Source organism: Lissotriton helveticus, chromosome 10, assembly GCF_964261635.1.
Source record: "Lissotriton helveticus chromosome 10, aLisHel1.1, whole genome shotgun sequence".
In the NCBI taxonomy this organism is placed as follows: domain Eukaryota; kingdom Metazoa; phylum Chordata; class Amphibia; order Caudata; family Salamandridae; genus Lissotriton; species Lissotriton helveticus.
The window spans coordinates 669,976,759-669,990,974 of NC_136071.1; the positions used below are offsets into that span (position 1 = coordinate 669,976,759).

Below are 14,216 nucleotides of genomic sequence, written 5' to 3' on the forward strand. Positions count from 1 at the left end.
TACGTTTTCAGTGCGTAAATGCTGACTTGACTTCAACAGAAGCATGGCATCCCCTGAGATTTCTGTATGCCAAGCACCTGTCACTCAGTATTTTGTATAGGCATAATCCTCAGACATTTTCATCTAGCATATTTTAAGGATAGGCAACAATGACCTACAAGGAGGAATTAGGCAGTGACAGAAGGAAAAATGGACAGGGTGTTATGCATTACCGTGAGAATGAATTAAGTAATTTGCCATTGCAGCAGATAAAATATTATGTTATGGTATTACTTTGATCGTCAATTCATAGGTAGATTGCCCAAATTAATTGTCCAATTACAATTGTTAAACAAGACCACAAATGACCAAATTTACATCAAGAGCAATCAGAACTGTAGTGTTGTGTGATCATGTGAAGTAAGACTCACCTGGTCCTCTGCAGACTCCTTACAACATTATGTAATCATTTGCAGTGTGTCTGGGTGTGTTCAATAAAGTTTATGACAATGTGTTCAGGGAATGGTTGCATGATGAAGAATAAAAGCATGTGCTACTGAGCTCTGTGTGTGGTGTAGTGATTTATGTGCTACAGACTAAGGGTGGCTGCGACAACATGCAACGAGGATGGGATACGCGCCCCAAAGAAATAAGAACTGCTCTCCCTGAGGGTTTGCCGTGGTCCAGCAAACTGCTCATGCATGCCACGTGTGCCCCAGGAAGCAATGCACATTGGCATATGCGGAGTCAATGCTCTGTTCCAACTCTTATGAGGCTCTCAAAGCCGGTGAAGCCCTATAGAGAAGCACAGTCAGAAAGCCCCCTCCAGAAACCTATTGGTAAGGCTAGAAGAAGAGATACTGCGTTGCAGCATAACACAGAGCCATCATTCACACAAAGCAGAAATGATGAAGGTGCAAGAAAGTGCAAAAGGCAGATATGCCCAGGGGTGAAGAGACACTAAAGGCAGCAATATCCAGGTTCAATGCACAAAGTTGATAGCAGTGATGAACATGTGCGAAAGACCAAACTGTTACTCATTGTTAAGAAAGAAGATGGCACCAGACAACACCAGCCTGGGTGCAAGGACCCAGACGTAAGCATGTGGAGGATGCTTGCAGAAGGTGCAGGTCCAAGTGAGCAGCGACTGTTGTCGGGACAGCAAACTCTCATCGTCTGTAAGTCCCAACACAATTTACGATGCCGCTGTGTTTCTGTAACCTCCAACATCATTCAACACCGCCAAAAAGCAGAATATTGCCACCAGGTTGACTGCATTGATCGAAACATTCAATGGCTTTGTAGATGACAAAAAGAGCATCAAAGACTTAAAGAACCTTGCAGGTGACAGGGTGAAAGAAGTGCTAAAGGAAATATCACAAGCTACTGAGGTATCATATAGGCAAATCAAAGAAACGTTGAAAGCCAAGTTCAATCGAATGCCCAAAGTGGACTATGTAAGGCAAATTTCAAGCAGGAAAGACAGTAGGCTGGCAAGAAGATGGACAAATTTGTTGAAAGACTTGATGCCCTCATCAAGCATTGCAAGTTCAGTGAATTCAATGACGAAGAAGCAATGCATCTCAGAGTCATCGATGTTTGCCTCTCTGATTCATTCAGAAAACGCATGAAGTGAGAGACACTACGTCTAGGGAAGTTACTCAGGGCTTCCAGAGCTGAGGAATGGGCAGATGACAGGCTGCAGATAGGGAATCTGGAACATCCCAGAATGCATTGATGTTGACTATGAAAAGTAAGCAGAAAATCAAGGTGCCTAACCACATGATGATGTTTCTGAAAAAGAAAGTGTATTTCCGATGTGAATTCTCATTTCCAAACAAACATAAGAGGAGTACCATCAAGATTGGTTCTATGAGCAATCTGAGTGGGATGACTATAATAGAATAAGAAGAGAGTCCTTCTTTTCTTTATAAAACCCCTCACTCACCAACCTGGTTGGTGACATGCTTCATCATCGGGGTCCACCCTGATAGCCGAGTGCCATCCTCCTCTTATGTTTGTTTGATATTTAAGCCCAGGGGACTAAGAGTACTCTCCGTTCACCTTTGTGAATATATTTCCTTACTCTCCCACTTGTTTATATATTCTCATTTCCACACAAGGATAAATGTCCCGCCATTGGACAGAAATGCAAAGGCTGAGGTAAAGAAAACCATTTCATGACAGTCTGCAAAAAGAAAGAGAAAAGTAGATGTGTCACAACAAGAAGAGAAAATGAGCAAGAGAAAGTTCTGGAAGCATTCTAATCATGCCCACAAGGCCAAACTGCAACATCAATTGAGGCAAGTAGAGACTTAACGAAGTTGATCGTCATCAAATTAGTCTTCCAATGCCTCTTCAACATCATTGTCGAGCAACAGTGAAGATGGATGTGCAAAGGTGAAGTCAACTGCAGAACGACATGCACATGTAGGATTGGCTGCTTGCATAGAAGAACACAAGTTAAAGTGGGATTGCCACGTGAAGAGACCAAAGTCATTTGGACAGTGCCCTTAGATCGAGCTAAAAGTGAATGGCTGCCCTCTAACTTTTATCATAGACAGTGGTGCATCAATCAATATCATGCTGGCAGAAAAATATTTAAAAAAACTGTCACCAGTACCACATCTTACACCATCGAAAACAAAGGTGTACAGCTGGCTACTTTTACCCCATTGTAAAGTAATTTCCAGCGAGAATGAAGCATGAGGAAATGACCGTACAAGCACCAATTCATTGTAGTGTAGCTCCTATTTTCCCAATAGGCTCTGCGCATTGGAATAGTACCTACAGCAGTAAAGGCCTAGGCCAGACGTTAACTAGGTCTACTACTGTCGATACTAGACTTAATTTTTGGGTTTGCCAGCTAAGCTCAGAGTTCGCTAGAAACTTTCTCGAATATTCAAGGAAGGATGAACTCCCCTGATTAGACAAGAAGGGATTTAGTTTCTGACAACCATAGAACATGACAACTTTGCTCTCCCCTAATCAAGAGTCAATCTCGAGAGTCGTGTGAGCACAAGGCAATTATTTTACTCAGTCAGTACGTGCATTCTTAGTCTCATCAGAATGTAGAGAAAAGGAAGAGACGGGCGTGTTCAATAAAAGATGTTATTTATTGATCAGTCTCTTTTCTCGTACAAGAGAAATGGATCGATATTATTGCAATACTTATAGTTAAGTAAAGTGCATACATTAGAAGCAATAGTATAAAATAATACTGTAAAAACATTGATATGGTTTCTGAGCCATATGATGTTTAAAATGATTAAAATATATTTACATACACATTTACATTTGACTAAACGCACTCAACTGGTGTTTCTAAATACGCCTACCCCGTGTACCTGACCTAAGTCTAATGCGTGGGCGGGAATAGAAAGTTACAGTTTAGTTTAAGTTTGTTTTTGCCAAGTGAATAACTAAAGAATTCTCTAGGAGGGGTTATTCAGTTCTGTACCTGGAATTTAGGATGAATGAGGAATGGTATCTCTTTCTCTGCTCTCGATATTCCAGGCTGCCTGCGAGGGCTGCCCAGAAGCGCCGGTGCTGGGTCTCTCGGCTTGAGATAGCAGCGCGTCTCTCAGCGCGTCAGGAAGGCGGGGCTGCTGCCTGCGGGGTCTGCTTCTGCTCTCGGCTTCGGCAAGTATGGCTGCTCCGTCTTGTCACCACGCGTGTGTTTGCATAGGGCAAGGTCGGCAATATTTATACCTTAAAGGTGCCGAGATTGACGTAAGGATGGACATAGGTACGTCAATAAAGATGTCATACGACTTGCTCGTTAGCACATTCTTTACTAAAGTTCTCTGTGAAATCAAAACAATGGCCGCACGGATTATCCAGGTTGTCATAGGTTTGATTTGTTATGAGAACGTCGTATGCCTTATCAGGGGCTGGAGGAATATCGCTTGTCTAATTAGATCTCAAGCGTTATGACCTAATCAGATAACACGTTCCTGTGCCGTAGTGTGACTGCGTCAGATAACGGTATCTGCATCATGGGGGATTTCTTGCCTCATGGGCTGACTGTTAGTTAACTAGCTAGTAAGTTTAACCAGAATAGGGTCAGGAATAGGGGGATCGAATCAGAACCTATAGAAATACACGACACCCACTCCACGCTAACTATGGTCATATCTACTAATCTATGCATAGTATAACATAGTACAACATACTATAGAGTATAGTGTATACCTTACCACCCCAAAATACATAAATGCATTTCGAAATTTTCAAATATACTGAAAAATTGCAGTCATATATATTGTATGCACTTAAGCTATGAATTAGATGCAAAAGTGAACACGCATTGTTATGCATTATTGATTGTTGGTATATGAGAAATACACATGAAATGGCTCTTAATATGGCTATACAGAAAAAAAGTCGAAACCATTTCATCACATAAAATCTATTGCGAACATACCAGCGGGCAGCTAAAGTCTATAAAGTCTATAAAGTATCTAAAATAGAAATCTTAGTTCTCTAGGAATAGTCTCTTACTTTAAGCAGAAAATCAGTGTCCCGGGAAAAAATATATAGAAAAATATTTTAGGGGCTTGCTGAAAAAAGTTGCTGTCCGTGAACTGGATTGTAATTGTTCATGTGACTTTATTTTTAAAGTTGAAGGCCGAATTCAGGGAACGCCGTGTGCGAGTTTACTCAAAAGTCTCTATTTCTGTTCCGGAGAGAACATCATATCATTCAGGCTTTCGAAAAAACTGTCAACAGCTTCATGGGAAAGTTCCTCTAAGTCGGAAATAGGGGTAACCATGCATTCATGCGCATGATTGTCTCCATTGACATTCTGATTTGCATTGCTGACAGAAGGTCGTACCTGTTCGATGCTGCTTTCATCTTGAACTTCACTACTCTTCAATCGCAGTGGTGAAGATTCCAGGAATGCCGTCATCAGAATTGGCAGCCTTTGAGGGCAGCACAGTGCGTGAACCTTGGTAGGAACCAACAGTGTATCTGCATCCACCGGCGCATCCGATTGTAGCGTCAGACAGGTGTCTAACACGCATTCTTCTCCGCATAGCAGACACCTTAGTACAGGTAAAACACACCTTTGCCACATTGGTCGAAATGATAGAAACCAAGTCATGTTTAGGTCTCTAAGCCGGGATAGTCCCAGGATTTTTGATATCCGGTCCCGGTATCCAATGGCTAGGATCGTATCTTCCATTGTCGCGAGAGTTTGATCTGTGACATGGGTTGCCATAACGAAAAATAAGGACTAGGAATAGGATTCCTGCAATTAGTCCTAGGATCAGGGGAAGTCCGCCAAAAATCGAATGGACGAAGTCTGGAAAAATACCCAGTATGGCTTTGAATGGTGTTAATGCCATCGAAAATACTGTCTTAAATACCTTTGAGACCCCTGTGGTATCAGAAATATTTAAGATTTCGCTCAGGATTTCCGCGAAATGTACGGGGGAATTTGTTGATAATAATGTATGTATCTCTGCAGTCGTCCTTGCGACTTGTAGATCATACGTTTCTTTAGATGACGTGAGCCTTGTAGGCGTCTGAAGAAGCACTGTTTTCATTCTGCTTAAAGTGTCTATTCGAATAGAAGTAATTTTCAAACTGGGCCATGCCCTCGCCTCCCTGTCTGGAAAGGAGCTGGGGAACAAAGAACGTCCACAGCACTTGACCTTCGCCGTCGTAGTGACGAGATAAGGAGTCCCGGGCATAAGACTACAGCATCTGCGGTCTACAATAAGAATGTAACTCCCATTATAGAGTCTTTGAAAGAATGGTTCTATTTCAGTTGCAGGTGCGCCTTGCTGGTGACATGAAAGGTTGTATGAATTCCCTTCACAGGCTCCGTGCAAACTAATACCGTTACACAGAAGCGTGCCGCTTAGTGACATAGCACAATTGATGCCACTAAGAAACACTTTCTGTCCTTTGTTACTGATACATGCATGTGAATAGGGCAGGTTCCATGTTGTTTTAAGGTACCCCTTTCCCAATTTCTCGTACATGCCAGCCTGTATATATTTTTGGCAGTATTGAAACCTGAAGGTTGAGATTGGAATGTTTATGATTCCGTGGATTATCCATTCACTGACAGGTCGTTCTGACATTGTCAACGGTAATCTTTCTAGTTTTTCAATGCTCAAGATTGTATAATCAGCACCCTTCTGCGCCATACCGATTTGTCTATCAGTAAGGTTAAAGATTTGAAATAGTGACGTTGTGTTGATTAAACGCCAAGGCACATAGCCTGAACGCAGATTTTGTAACGTCCAGCCAAGCTGTACAATAGAACGCAATTGTGACTGACCATGTTGTAATAACAGTAAGTCTTGCGATAATATATCGATTGCTGAAGACACAATGCTGTCCAATGAAAAAATTCTGGAGGACAGAGTCATTAACCCATTGTCCACTACAGAAAGTGATTTTTCCAAATTAATACGGTCAATTTCCCGTATTCTTTCTGCTGTCTCAATTTGAGTAACCTTCCAGGCCTCATTGTATGCTGCATATACAGAGGCTGCTATGAAACGCTTTTGACGCTGTTTGCGTGGTCCCATTATGAAATCACGCAAGTCAGCACCATCAGTAAGTAAAGTTAGGTGTTGCTTAATTTCAGGCAGTGTGGAAGTTTGTAGCCATTGAAGGCATAATTTGCCCACACTGTAGGTTGTTATTATCCCTGGGTGATGTCTTTGGGGATATCTAGGGTCTGGCCTGTTCATTTTGAAACCCTGTGTTTTATTCAGGAATCTATCTTGACAGTTATTTGTATCTGTGGGCCAGATCAACCATTGTTTCCAATCAGGATGTGTTCTGTTTTGGTTAAGTATATGGTTTATGTCTATTTCTTCATCTGTTTCAGAGTTATTGCTAAATATTGTTGGCTTTGGAATAGACAGGTTATTTAAATCTTTGATTTTGGCTAAGCCAAGACAGGTGGTTTGTTGAACGGTGTCATTTAAAAATATCATTTGTTCTGGGATCATGCAGGCTCTAAACAAAGCTTCTATACCCTGTACTTGCCATTCTTTTGTACCCCAAACACTTTTCAAATCAACATGTTTGTCCCAATAATCAAATCCAAAAGTATTCATTTTTTCAAAGGAAGAATCTGAATATATCAATTTTGTGTTGGTTATCATGGTTTTCATCCCTGTCTTGTTTGATAATTTGTAATAAAATGTTTCAGCATTAGTTATGTTAAAACCTGAAAAATATGAATATTTGCCATACACGGTTCTAGAGCTCCCTTTTGGAGGTGTAGCACAATGTTCCCATTGATTAAAATTTAAAACATTTCTAGGTTGTGCAGATTTATGCAAGAAATGGTTACCATAATGGTTATAGCAGTACATGCTGTCATAATTTGTAGAACCCTGCAAATAATCATGTTTTGTAAATTTAGCAGACATTACTAAGTCAGACATCATATTGTTTATACTTTCAAAGTCCCAATCATCAGCAAATGAGTTTGGTTTTGCAAAGTCACTCAAGGAGATCTTGATTTGGTGTGGATATTTCAGGATCTCGACCGGACCATAAATTTCATAGTCAGTGTTGTCCCAGGCTACCCCACCAGATATTGGAATTGCTGTGAAGTTGGCTGAAGAAAGTTCTGAAGAAAGTTCTCTTTTCTCGACGTGTGAAGATGTGTGTGGTTTGAGGACCAAGTTGATGTTCTGACTTGCTGTGTCCATTTTAGCATATTTTCCCTCAATGAAGCGTCCCAAGGTAAATACCATGATGAGCCAAAGTATGAGGATAAATGCACCAAAACCCACCCAAAATTCAATCCATGGAGAAACTAGATATGTTTCTTTCAGTTGTTTCAAAAGTTCCTTCGCTTTGTCTTTAAAGGATTTTGATGATGGCTGTGTCTTTTGTTCGCTGAAGCCTTCAGAGGAATCATCGAAGTTGATGAAGTAACCGGATGCAGTTCTGTCAATTGTTCCAATTGGTTCAGGATTTTTGTTTCTTGCATTTTCACTTGGTACTTCTGTATAGATTGGTGTGTCTCTGCTAAATGTCTTTATTTGGGTTTTCAGAGGTCTAAGTTCTATTGCATTGTTGCATAGTCCTTGTTGTTCTTCTGTAGGCGTTTCGAATGTGATGAGCCTCTTTGATAGGACCTCTGTACTGGTAGCAAACCTTGGTGTTCTGCTACTTATTGGGAGTCCACTTGGCCTACTATTGGTTATCGGCCACATGTTGTGGTTTTACCAGGTCGATGGATACAACTCGGTTCTCCTTTTTTCCAGCAAGTGGCGGTAGTACATCTGATCTTGTCCCGTTGACAGACAATACAGGAACTGCTTTTCTGTAAGAAGGCCCAAATTCCTTCTTTACCGCGATCTTCTCCCTGACTAGATCCCCGACTTTTGGAATCCAGACAGGTCTTGCTGGGACAGGTGGTGATTCTTCAGTGGTCGTTGGCTGTTCTTTCAACTGTATGTTGCTCAGGTCTTTTCTTGTTTTGTTTAAGTCCTGCAAAATAGCCAAACGGTCTTTGACATCAAAGCTTTTTTCTGTTACCACTGAAGTCTGACTATCAAGGTCAGAGATCAACATCCTAGTTCCGAATAATAATTCGTACGGACTGAATCCCTTCAGAGAATTTCTTGGCAAGTTATTTAGACTACGTTGGACACTTATTAGATGTTTGACCCACCCAGCTCCCGAACCTAATACCTTTGCCGTTATAGATTGCTTTATGTCACGGTTTTTTCTTTACACCATCCCATACCCTCAGGAAGGAAGTGAGAAGATTCCCGCTGGGCTGTGCTCATTTGGCCATTCTTTCCCCCCCCAGGCTGGATTGCCTGAGAAAAAGAAAAAAAATGGTCGAACGTAGCATGCTCTTAGCGTATATGCCATTTAGACTCGCAAATCTTGTATAACAGTCCGGACGTCAGCCGAGTGCTGTGGATCTACATTATAAGTGGGAACTAGCCTGTATATGTTAATCGCAAGCCATTCTTTTTAGTGGTGATGTTATCTGCCTTGATACGACGAGGTATTAAACTGCTTCTCTCCCCACTGCGATCTCTGTTGCAGTTTGGGCAGTTTTTTACAAACATGGTGTAGTGCAGGCTCATGCCTGGCCACCAGTACCGTGATTGTAATTCTTCCAGAGAATCTTTTAATTTAAGGTGTCTGAGACCCTCGCCCATGTGTGCGTCTGCGATTAACAAGTTTCTCCTGTCCATGTTTGGAATCACTCTATCCCCCACTCCAGGGATTCGAGCAAAAGGAATGGAGTTTGCATCTATGATGTATGTGTAATTGAGTGGATAGTTGATCGGTAACGCCGAGCAGTCGCCTTTTGATGACGTTTTTACTGCCAGCACTGTTTCGCCGTCAATGTATTTTAATGTACGCTTTTTTCGATCTACGGGAGCCGGTTTACTGGCTGCCGCTGCGGCTGTTTCAGCCAATGAATTCCCTACAACGTGAACGCCATCACGCTGGTGACTCAGTGAGTGTGTCACGTGAGTCTTTGGTAGTTCTTTTTTCAAAAGAGCTACCTGTTCCCAGAGCAGTCTCTGCTTTATTGGTGCATCCGTGTCATCTTTGTAATCGTTCTGAATCCAGGTCTGCAAATCCTTGTTATATGCTTTGACGCAGAAATATGAATCTGACACTATAAGTGTCGGGAATTCGCGATCCGCATTATCTAGCGCCATTTTCAAAGCTAATATTTCAGTTTGTAGTTCTGAATTAGTTTCTACTGAGTGTGATTTTGTTAATAGAGGTCTTAGTTTACCTCCGTGCCACACTTCTTTTGTAATCTCACATGTGGGATTGTATGCATGTTCTCCCCAAACGGAGGGTTGAGCATGTCCGTCTGTATAGATTACACAGGCGTAATGTCGTAGAGGCAGAATGTCGATTGGCAGAGGATACGTTTTTTCATATTTTAGATTTTTTAATTCTTCTAGTTCTTAAAAGACTGTTAACCAGGCAATACTTGATAATTCATATCCTCCGTACTGGATTTTCAGATGGGCAATTCTGGACTTTTTGAAGTTGAATTTGTAACCCTCTGCAGCGAAACCAAGTATTATGGTGTTCACTCTTTTCAAGTGAGTCTCCAAGTCATCATCTGTTAAGTAAATGTCATCGACATAAGATAATGCTTCATCATCATATAGTTGTAGTAATTCTGTTACTCTCGCTGAGAATACCCCCGGGCTGTTCTTGTACCCCTGGGCTAACCGACAGAATTGTTTTTGAGTGCCATTTACTGAAAATGCAGTTAAATATCTGCTCTCTGGTGCTATGTTTTGACAAAAGAATCCGTTGGAGATGTCCAAGGTTGTTTTGTATTTTTTGCGCACTATGTTATTCATTAGTGCAGCACTGTGTGAGTTTTGCACTGCAAAAGTTTTGCAACATGTGTTAAGATGTCGGTAATCCAAAACTAGACGGTACGAATTGTCTGGTTTGGAGACCGGAAACAAAGGATTGTTCATTTGTGAGGTGCAAGTTTCAATCACCCCCTGGTATTCTAGCTGATCTAGTATTTCATTTACTTGTTTTTTAGCTTCTTGCTTAATTGGGTACTGCCTTTGTGCAGTAGGTTGTGATTTTAACTGGACTTTGTGAGGAGGAGAATCCTCATCCCATCCTACGTGATTTTTATATAAAGCAGGTGCTAAGGCCACTGCCCACTTTCTAGCAAGTGTGTATTTTTTATGAATCGGTATTTGATTCGAGAAGGCAGGCATAATTACTTCTTCGCCATGAGGGCACTCCCTGACAAACTCCGGTGGCCAGTCTTTTTCAGCTAGAAGGATGTCATAGCCCTTGGATAGGTTATCCCAAAATAGTCCCCTTATTTTCCTAGTCTTATCTCCCTCTATACGTAATGTTATCTCGTATATTTTGTGGGGCTTGCTAACTCTGGTATCTGCAGTTTCCACTTGAAGGTATTCATTCGTGTCCACTGTCTCCAGATGATTCATAAGGACTTCGCGAGCTATGCTCACCTCTGCTGCGCTGTCTAGCATTGTCTGAGCCCATTCTCCGTTTTTCAGTTGTGTCCTCAGTATTCTCGGCATTGTTAACTACCTTGATACTGGCTACCTTCTTTTTTGGAAATTGTGATTTCTTTTTCAGTTGAGCAGGTTCCTTGTCTTTGGACTTGGCGTGCTCTTCTGATCGTCCTCTTCTTTCCGATTTCTGCGAGGAATTCTGAAAAGATTGAGACGGACGTGTATCAATGTCTTGATATCTATCAGGTTTTTTAATATTATCCCTATTTCTAAGGTTATATCTATTCCCAGAGGGTTCACTCTGAGGTGACCTTTGTCTCGGGTTTGGAGATTTCTCTCTTCGCCTAGGAGACCTTCCTCTGGACTGGAATTTCTTTTCTTTAGGATTGGATTGTTTATTTCCATCCCAGTTCTTTTTTGGTGAATTATTATTAAAAAATATTTTTTCTGGACTTGTAGTCAGTTGCGGTTTTACTGGTATTCCACCTAGACTATCTCTGCCTAGTTCTTCATAGGATTTTTCTATGATTCTGGCAATTTCAGCTGGTTGGTCTGCTATATCTGTCTCTTTTAACCTCTGGCTGATCGCCACGTTTGCTGCTTCACCCTTTATGTTGGCTAGTAATATAGCCGAGACCTGCTTGAAGTCTTTCAGTAATTTCATACCAAGAGTTAAAGCAGGTTCTGGACCGTATTCATCTTGAATTTGTTTTAGCACATCTGGTATTACCGAAATGGATGGAACACCGTGCGTTTTTGTGTAGATTGAAGCAAAGACCGTACCCCAAGTGTCACAGTCCTCAATGTGTGGTGCGATTCCCATTGGGAGACATATAGTCAGAATCCTGTGCTTTTCTAATGGGGTGGTGTCAGGAAACACCGCCTCTATTTGGGTGATTTTCTGTGCCAACCAGAATGGTATCTGTTCCCGTTTAGCTGGAACTTTACCTAGGCAGGATTGGATGTTCTGTGGTGTGATTTTATTTGTGTTCCCCTGGTGAGGGGTCAGCTGTGGAATTTTAATCGCTGGCTGAATTGTTGAAGTCCGCATTACATACTGAACTAATTGTCTGTGAATTTTTAGTAGTTGTTTTAGCTGTATTAATAGCTCTGGTGCAGTCATCTCGTCGATGTCTGGATGTGGTGTGTATCCGGCTAAGACCGGCCACGTTGCTCCTGGTCTTCCTAAAGGACCAAGCCTTGTAATGTGATTATTATGTTTTAGGGCGCCATCAAATAAGAGCAAATGCTCTTGGAATTTGAGTGGTACTTCCACCTCCTCGAAAGGAGTGTACGTTTCAGGAGGTTCCTCTACTTTGTAATAGTGGAAGTACTTTGTTACAGCATTTGCTGCTGGAAAATGTATCCATGTATAGTATACCTCTGTCTGCCGATATTCGTGTGCCTCAATTACGAATATGACTGTGCCACCTCTAGGTGTCAGTCCATTTTCTATAAGTTTTAAGGTTATAGATCTCCTTTTGGCGACCTGGATGAGTATTATATCCGGGTCTGCTGTTTGCATGGTAGCATCAGCATCTGCTATTTCAGTAGCTAATCTAATTGCCTCTCTTTCTCCATCACTGTCTCCCATTTTACTGACAGGATGGTATTATTTTTATTTGCAGATCAGGTTTCTTTATGGAAACAGAGATTAGGTGCACAATATTTTGGAACTGTTTTATCCTTCAACGTTGACTAGACCAAGAACCATACATAGGAGTTCCCTCCTGCGAGGTTTTGGAGGATATAATAACCTTTCACCCACTCCAGACGTCTTTGGAGTATTTGGGAAAAGGGGTCTGAGTGAGAAAGCACGACTGAGTTACTCTAAATGTCTTACGTTAGTTTTATCGCCCTTTCCAAACGCGTTGGGCGCCATGTAGTGTAGCTCCTATTTTCCCAATAGGCTCTGCGCATTGGAATAGTACCTACAGCAGTAAAGGCCTAGGCCAGACGTTAACTAGGTCTACTACTGTCGATACTAGACTTAATTTTTGGGTTTGCCAGCTAAGCTCAGAGTTCGCTAGAAACTTTCTCGAATGTTCAAGGAAGGATGAACTCCCCTGATTAGACAAGAAGGGATTTAGTTTCTGACAACCATAGAACATGACAACTTTGCTCTCCCCTAATCAAGAGTCAATCTCGAGAGTCGTGTGAGCACAAGGCAATTATTTTACTCAGTCAGTACGTGCATTCTTAGTCTCATCAGAATGTAGAGAAAAGGAAGAGACGGGCGTGTTCAATAAAAGATGTTATTTATTGATCAGTCTCTTTTCTCGTACAAGAGAAATGGATCGATATTATTGCAATACTTATAGTTAAGTAAAGTGCATACATTAGAAGCAATAGTATAAAATAATACTGTAAAAACATTGATATGGTTTCTGAGCCATATGATGTTTAAAATGATTAAAATATATTTACATACACATTTACATTTGACTAAACGCACTCAACTGGTGTTTCTAAATACGCCTACCCCGTGTACCTGACCTAAGTCTAATGCGTGGGCGGGAATAGAAAGTTACAGTTTAGTTTAAGTTTGTTTTTGCCAAGTGAATAACTAAAGAATTCTCTAGGAGGGGTTATTCAGTTCTGTACCTGGAATTTAGGATGAATGAGGAATGGTATCTCTTTCTCTGCTCTCGATATTCCAGGCTGCCTGCGAGGGCTGCCCAGAAGCGCCGGTGCTGGGTCTCTCGGCTTGAGATAGCAGCGCGTCTCTCAGCGCGTCAGGAAGGCGGGGCTGCTGCCTGCGGGGTCTGCTTCTGCTCTCGGCTTCGGCAAGTATGGCTGCTCCGTCTTGTCACCACGCGTGTGTTTGCATAGGGCAAGGTCGGCAATATTTATACCTTAAAGGTGCCGAGATTGACGTAAGGATGGACATAGGTACGTCAATAAAGATGTCATACGACTTGCTCGTTAGCACATTCTTTACTAAAGTTCTCTGTGAAATCAAAACAATGGCCGCACGGATTATCCAGGTTGTCATAGGTTTGATTTGTTATGAGAACGTCGTATGCCTTATCAGGGGCTGGAGGAATATCGCTTGTCTAATTAGATCTCAAGCGTTATGACCTAATCAGATAACACGTTCCTGTGCCGTAGTGTGACTGCGTCAGATAACGGTATCTGCATCATGGGGGATTTCTTGCCTCATGGGCTGACTGTTAGTTAACTAGCTAGTAAGTTTAACCAGAATAGGGTCAGGAATAGGGGGATCGAATCAGAACCTATAGAAATACACGA

General features: G+C 41.7%; 1 protein-coding gene across 2 annotated transcripts in view; it reads left to right on the top strand.

Annotated features, from left to right (window-relative positions):
- The window catches only part of LOC144784447 (sodium channel protein type 5 subunit alpha-like), a 1,060,325-nt gene that overhangs the window by 1,018,411 nt on the left and 27,698 nt on the right, over window positions 1-14,216 (top strand). The gene's annotated exons all lie outside the window — the stretch shown is intronic.